The following is an 8,540-nucleotide window of genomic DNA, read 5'->3' on the forward strand; positions in this document are numbered from 1 at the left end:
AGCTTAAAGCACGAATAGATATTCCAATTTGGAGAGATTTGATGGCGCATTTAGAAAAACATAATATTACTCCGCAATACATATGTAATTACTGTGAAAAAAATTCCGTGACGGATTAATGCCTGCGTATTGCGTTTTAAATGATCGTATTGTACATGATCCACCTGAAGTAATATCATGTCTTAACCAGTTTGAAAAAATTCTCATACAAAGAGCTAAAGCTTTTCAAACTGTCGTTACAATGAAACCTGTTAGTAACAAGAAATTGCCTCACAGACAGATGGTACAAAAAGTAAAAGGTAGAACGTTTCATTTACCGTTACCTTTACAAGAAACATTGAACAAAATATGTCCTGATACTGATCCGATTAATATCAATCACGAACTGTACTTTGTACGTGTTAGAGGTATTCCGACAAAATCAAAAATGATTTGGGAAGATATGGTAGACGTTAACAAGGTTTTTGACGCCTTAGTGTGGTTAAAAGAACACAATCCTTTATATTCTCATATTGTATTGCCAAATACTTGTAAGGAGTTTTCTTTACAAACGTCATTATTAATCGATCCAGATTTTGAAGCACAGGAGACAGAAAATGCTACTGAATCTAATTTGGATGACGAACGCGAATCGAGCCCAAAAAGTCCAACGCAAGAAAACAACGTAGACGCTACTTTAAATAATGAGCGTAAGGCAATGTTAACTCAGGTTCTTGACGAAAGTAATGATTATTACGATTACGAGCAATATACTATTTATCCTTTATATGAAAAAAATTATGTAAAACTGATACCGCCTTATATCAAATGTTAAAAATAGCCGATTTGCCCTTGGACAATCGTGAGAGATCTTTAGATCTATTGTGTTTTCCAGATTTATTTCCTCTTGGTATTGATGGACGACACCAAGCTAGACGGGTTAAACTTCACGACCATGAATTTGATAAATGTTGTTTAATGTCCAAACATCCACAATTCAGATTAAATATACAATCGTATTTTTTCTGTATAATCTGTACACTTTTCGTCAAATAAATCGTGGTATTTATAGCAAACTATGTACAACTAAGCGTTATACGGCTTCAGAATATTTAGAAGCACTACAGACAGATGTATTAGAATCTGACTTGAGTACAATATTCGCCACTATAAGAAATACGGAACAATACTGGCGTATACCGAGGAGTAATTTAAGATGTATGACGCAAGAATACGGACCTGCGACATGGTTCGTAACATGGAGTCCTGCTGAATGGCTGATGCCTGACTTAGCTGCATATCTTCGTGAAGTAAATGGATGGCCTGACGATTCGACGCCCATTAGTGTACTCGTTGCTAAGGATCCCGTGTCAACGTCAAGGTTTCTTGATAACAAATTCAAAGCGTTCCTTGATTTTATTTGTTCCAAAGATAATCCGATCGGAAAAGTGGCGCATTATTTCTGGCGACGAGAATACCAAGGTAGAGGTATACAACATTTCCATTTATTAATTTGGATTGAAGGTGCGCCAATTATCGGGAAATCTTCTGTTGAAGAAGTTTCTCAATTTATTTTGCAACACATAACTTGTGAAATGCCAGATCCAAATATTTCACCATTGTTATACAGGCGAGTCAATACGCATCAACGACACAAACATAACGATTATTGTCTTCGTTCTAAAAAAGTAAGACGCAAAACGATTCGTGTGTGTCGTTTCGGGTTTCCTCGTCCTGTCACGGAAACGTTGATTTTGAAAGATGTCATAAGTTCGATAGCAGGTAGGAAACGATTGAAACATAGAAGTAGGCTTTATCATGTTCCTCGAAAACATGATGAGATCAATATAAATGATTATCATCCTGTTCTTTTACGGTATTGGAAGGAAATGTCGATATACAATACGTAAGTGAAACATCCACGTTGCTTACTTGGTATATTACTAAGTACGTAAATAAACCAGGAAAATGTGAAATATCTGATGCTGTCCTTGATAGTAAAAATAAGACAAAGAAATCATTGCGTCAAGAACTTTGGAATTTTACTCTGCGAGCCACGAGTAATAGGGAATGTGGATCTCTTGAAGCTTGTGATGGAATGTGTGGTATTCCTTTATGGGGGACTGATTCAAAAACGACTATAAAATGGTTAGATGTTAATCAGATACGACGTAGAAAAGTTAAAACTTATAAGGAAATTGAAGCTCTTGACGGAGATTCTACAAATATATTTTGTCCATCTATAATAGATGAACATTATCCACGGAGACCGAAAGAATTGGAATCTATGTTTTTATATGAGTTTGTACAGTGGTATGATATTTTGAAAAATAAACCACGAGGTAAAAATATTGAATACTACACGATGGAGAATGGTTATTATCTAAAACGGCGACAGCGTGGATGTCTTATTAATCACTATAAATATAATGTCAATACGCAGCCGGAAAATTATTTCTTTTCATTACTGCTCATGTTTAAACCGTGGCGGAAAATAGAAGATCTTAAAGACGGATGTGATACATATACAGAAGCATTTCACAAGGAAAAGTTATATCTTACGGAAGCATTGCAATATCATGAAAAATTAGAGGAAGTGCAAAAAGCATTTGAAACTGCGAAGCAATTAGTTGAACAATATTTAGATAATTTGGAAAAACAGCACGAGTCTCAAGATGATCCCGATAATCCAATAGGTGTTCAAAATATTGAGGCTGGTGAAGCGATGCAAGATTTTAAGGATCTTGGTGAAAAATTAAATCAGGAAATCAATGTTTCTGAAATGATTTCAAATCTGAACGCAGATCAAAGAAGAATATTTGACAGAGTCATCAACGCCGTAAAGATATCGCCGGATGACGAACAATTTAAGCAATTACTATTATACGTTAGCGGAGAAGGAGGTACTGGTAAAGTTTCTTAATTAAAACAATTAAATGCTGGATAAAACAAAATCTCCACAAGATACTGCTGTAACAGCACCTACTGGTATAGCGGCGTTTAATATCGATGCTTTAACAAATCACAGGCAATGGCAGTTACCTGTTGAACATGGTGATCAGTCTCCTAAGTATACACTATTATCTGATCACGTTTTGAAAGTTTTACGAGCAGATCTTAAAGATGTTAGTCTTATTATAATTGATGAAATATCAATGATATCTAATTTAACTTTCATGTATATACATTTACGACTATGTCAATATTTGATACCATGGATGACGATTTCTTTGGTGGAAAGCATGTTCTTTTATTTGGAGATCTGCTTCAATTACCTCCTGTACGTGAAAATTTTATCTTTGTTCCACTATCAAAAGCAGAATTTAATAAATATATTGGCAGTGTGGGGACTACTCCTGAGGAATGGTTGTGGCAAAAATTTCAATATGATGAATTGACGATCAATATGCGTCAGCAAGGAGATACAGCTTATCGTGAATTACTCTCGAGAGTTCGTATTGGTTTATTGACAACTTCTGATTCTGAGATTCTCGAGAAAAGAAGAATATCATTGAAAGGTCAGTCTTTCGATGAAAGATTATACGAATTGTGTAATTATCTTGATAATTCGCCGCCTAACACTGTTTGTTTACTGCCTACTCGTTATTTGTGCGATGTTCTTAACACTGCAATGCTAAGTCGTATTGCTTCGAAAGAAATATTATTAATTGCTCAAGATACGCTTGACTGTGATAATTATATTAAACGAAAGGTACAAAAGCGATTGACGGATAATGAAGACGATGATACCAATACAGCTGGGCTTTTGAAACAAATTACAATTAAAATTGGAGCGAAAGTTATGATAAGACGCAATATTGATGTCACTTTGGGCCTGGTAAATGGTACAATTGCTACAGTTATTTCTGTTGTGCGGGATATATCTACCGATTGTGTAGAAAAGATTAAACTTCTTTTACCGTCTGGTTTGGAGTATTGTATTGAAAGAGTAAGTGTCAAGTTTAAAGTAATGGAGAAAGCATATGTTATCAGAAAACAATTTCCCATAACTCTCAGTTATGGCATAACCATTCATAAAAGTCAAGGATTAACCTTGCAAAACGCTGTTATGGATATAGGTAATTCTATATTTAGTTGTGCTCAATCATATGTTGCGTTATCCCGACTACCGTCTTTGGATGGATTGCATTTAATTAACTTTGATTCTTTAGCTGTAAAAGTAAGTGAAAGAGCTATTAGCAAATATAATCGACTAATACGAACATTTCTACCGCAAGCACAAACGATTCCTATTTCGAAAAAACGTTTTCGAAAAGTAAAAGATGTTCCGTGGACATTGTCGAAAATAATCAATGCCGGTCAAGAGTCAGATCAACAAGTTGGAAAAAGTACTGTTGAGCCGATACCTGTTTTGCAAAATGAGGATGGAGTTTCATGCTACGCAAATTCAGTAATACAATGTTTCTTGCAGTCAAGTATTATTAGGAAAGTGTTGCTTAAAGTTGATAAAGATGATTTAAGTATATTAGCGCATATATATGACAAACGATTACCTAATTTGAATGCTGATGCGATACGGACAGATTTAGGAGAGCGCTTTACGAGTCGTGGTGATGAAAAACCAGCAAAACGAGACGCTCTTGAATTTCTTATTGCCATTTGCACAAAATATAATTACGTAAGAAATTTGGTCGGGCATCAAGTTACTCGTACTACTAAGTGCATTAGCAACTCATGTGGTTATACGACAAAAGATAATATTACTGATAACATAGTTGTTCCAATTTCTATTAATAATTTGAAGAAGAAAAGTTATAATCTTAATAATTTATTGAAGGATACATTTTTAAATTGGGGTCCGTTATATGGAAAAACATGCCAATTTTGTGCAGGAAATCTAGTATTTAGAAATGAATTAACGTTGACGAAAGAAATAGTTATCATTCATTTAATTTTGTTCTCGTCACAGGATAATAAATTAGTGAAAATACCACAGACATTTAATTTAACTGGCATATCAACAACTAAGATATCGATAGCTAAACAGCAGTATAAAGTAATGAATACTATATTTCATCAGGGTACATCTATTGAAGATGGTCATTATACAAGTATGTGTAGAGAAAGGACATTTTGGATTGAATTTGATGATGGAAAAATTATAGAAAATAAACGATGGCCTACAGGTGCTAAAGGTATTTATATATTATTTTTGGAAAAAGTTGGTAAGAAATAATTTATACAAGCAACGTAATATACATGCATATTTTACATAAAAGCAATGTCCGGCAATGTGTATATATATATATATTTACAACTTCAGACACATTTTTTTATAAGGTGTAATTTTTTTCTGTTAAGATTAAGATGCGTAACACTACAAAAAGGCGTGATATCCGTACAAAATTACCTTTTTCAAAAAAAGGTAAAAAAATGCGCCAAGTACACGCATAGTAGTACATATGTATTATGTTGTTACCTCGAAAAAAACAAAGTGGTAGTATTATACCTCGAAATAACACCCTGTACATACTGTTTATACAATGCGTAATACTACAAAAAGGCGTGATATCTGTACAAAATTACCTTTTTTAAAAAAAGGTAAAGAAAGGCGCCAAGTACACGCATAGTAGTGTATATGTTGTTACCTCGAAAAAAAAACAGTGGTAGTATTATACCTTAAAAAAATCTAAGTAACAAGTGGTAGACGAAATCTTTGTATCTTGAAAAATCTCGAAAAAACCTAAACAGTGGTATCTTCACCTAAAAAAAAACAAAGTAGTAGTATTATACCTCGAAAAAACCTAAGTAACAAGTGGTGGACGTAATCTTTGTATCTCCAAAAATCTCGAAAAAACCTAAGCAGTATTATTTTTATTTCCAAAAAATTATTACTCAAGTGATACACATCACAAAATTACGTTACCTTATCAAATAATGAGTCGCGCTTCAAGTGATCTATTATCACCTCGAAAAAAAACAAAGTAGTAGTATTATACCTCGAAAAAACCTAAGTAACAAGTGGTGGACGTAAGCTTTGTATCTCCAAAAATCTCATCACAAAATTACGTTACCTTATCAAAAAATGAGTCGCGCTTCAAGTGATCTATTATTACAATTACAAAAAAGAAATGATATCTCTTTTAAATTACAGCGCCAATTACAGAGAACATACACTGAGAAAAAAAATTTGTCAATCCCAAGAAATATTTAGTCCGATACGTTCAACTAAACATTTTAGTTAGTTAACTAAACATTAGTTGAATTAATTAATTCTTGATTAAAGAAACGAAATAAATTGTTGAAACAACTAATATTTAGTTAACTAACTAAAATGTTTAGTTGAACGTATCAAACTAAATATTTCTTGGGATTAACAATTTTTTTTCTCAGTATATTTTTCGAGATACAAAGATTACGTCTGCCACTTGTTACTTAGGTTTTTTCGAGGTATAATATTACTACTGCTTTTCTTCGATTAGAATAAAAATTGAATCATGAAGAATTACACAGAGGTAACAGTACAAAATACAAATATTTTATTAAAATATTTAAACCCAACAAGGGAATACAAGGTATTTAAATACAAAGTTTATATATGTATTTTAAAAGATTTAATCGCATCGCAAAGAATTACAGAGGTAACAGTACAAAAAATAAAAATATTTTATTAAAATACATAAATTTTTCTTGTCAAAAAACTTGGCGCTGCTAGACCTTAAAATTAGGTCAGCTTGGTGTGTGTGTGCGTGTGCGTGTGCGTGTGCGTGTGCGTGTGTGTGTGTGTGTGCGTGTGCGTGTGTGTGGGGGTGTGTGTGTGTGTGTGGGGTGTGTGTGTGTGTGTGTGTGTGTGACGGTGAATAATGCGGCTTATTATTAAGTATAGGATAAGTTAGGATAAGTTTAGATTTTTAAAGCGATTAGAATTAAAAGTATAGGATAAGTATAAAATAAGTAATATTTACATTTGTAAAAGGTCTTTCCTCTCTCTCTCTCTTTAGCAGCGCCAAGTTTTTTGAAAAGAAAAATTTATGTATTTTAATAAAATATTTTTATTTTTTGTACTGTTACCTCTGTAATTCTTTGCGATGCGATTAAATCTTTTAAAATACATATATAAACTTTGTATTTAAATACCTTGTATTCCCTTGTTGGGTTTAAATATTTTAATAAAATATTTGTATTTTGTACTGTTACCTCTGTGTAATTCTTCATGATTCAATTTTTTATTCTAATCGAAGAAAAGCAGTAGTAATATTATACCTCGAAAAAACCTAAGTAACAAGTGGCAGACGTAATCTTTGTATCTCGAAAAATATACTGAGAAAAAAAATTGTTAATCCCAAGAAATATTTAGTTTGATACGTTCAACTAAACATTTTAGTTAGTTAACTAAATATTAGTTGTTTCAACTGTTTATTTCATTTCTCTCTTTAATCAAGAATTAATTAATTCAACTAATGTTTAGTTAACTAACTAAAATGTTTAGTTGAACGTATCGGACTAAATATTTCTTGGGATTGACAAATTTTTTTTCTCAGTGTATGTTCTCTGTAATTGGCGCTGTAATTTAAAAAGAGATATCATTTCTTTTTTGTAATTGTAATAATAGATCACTTGAAGCGCGACTCATTTTTTGATAAGGTAACGTAATTTTGTGATGAGATTTTTGGAGATACAAAGCTTACGTCCACCACTTGTTACTTAGGTTTTTTCGAGGTATAATACTACTACTTTTGTTTTTTTCGAGGTGATAATAGATCACTTGAAGCGCGATTATATACGACAGCCTGGAATGTTACAAACGCAACAATACAACGAGAGCGCAACGGTGCATTCGCATACACGCTTGTTAGTGTAGCTACCTTAAAATTCGACCAAAAACTCACTAAAATCTATCAGACATATTCGTGTAAATTCACTCTGGGGAATATTTCCAAAAAATTCAGTTACACCGATCCGCATATCGTTAATCAAAAGCGCGCTTATTATAGTTTTTCAGGTCTGTCATATTTTTTGCAAAGATCATATTGGAATTGAGATCTTTCTAGACTCGAAACTCGAAGAAGTATTTCGCGTCTCAATAAATAATAAATTTTAGCATGTCAAGTCTGTTCTGTAAAAATATACGTAAATCAAAAACGACTTCACGAACGCTATCCCTTTATATTCAAAGCTCGTTACGTTCATCAGGCTAAAAAGCTTTTACCGAGATTCCATTCCATGCATCAATAAAATGGCCAATCATCCAAGTACTATCAACGTCCAGCTATGAACATTAAATTGGCCGAAATAATATATTGACATCGTTTGCTTAAATTTGTCAAAATCAGTATTTTAAGATCTGAATATATATAAAATAGAATACACAAATTTCACAGCAATAAAGCGTTTGCAAGATACAAAGATTTAAAAAATGTACTATTATGGAAAATATATAATATTATTTTGCAGTTCTTTTGAAACGTATACAAGTTCTAAGGAATCTGACGTTTTTTCCTTTGGTGCTCTTGTTTATATTAAAAGCCCTTATAAAGTTTCGATAAATTTTATTCGTGTAGTGAGTCACTCATGTAAGCCCCATAGGGGAATTCATGGAA

At 32.7% G+C, this 8,540-nt stretch overlaps 1 long non-coding RNA gene across 1 annotated transcript; it reads left to right on the forward strand.

Moving 5' to 3' along the window:
* Window positions 1-3,189: 3,189 nt before the first annotated feature.
* Window positions 3,190-5,997, forward strand: LOC143893737 (uncharacterized). The gene is made up of 2 exons (XR_013255907.1): window positions 3,190-3,928; window positions 5,021-5,997. It is a non-coding gene; the product is annotated as an uncharacterized LOC143893737 (long non-coding RNA).
* The last annotated feature ends 2,543 nt before the right edge of the window (window positions 5,998-8,540 follow it).

Source organism: Temnothorax americanus, unplaced genomic scaffold, assembly GCF_048541705.1.
Source record: "Temnothorax americanus isolate GAGA-0224 unplaced genomic scaffold, ASM4854170v1 Scaffold126, whole genome shotgun sequence".
NCBI lineage: Eukaryota > Metazoa > Arthropoda > Insecta > Hymenoptera > Formicidae > Temnothorax > Temnothorax americanus.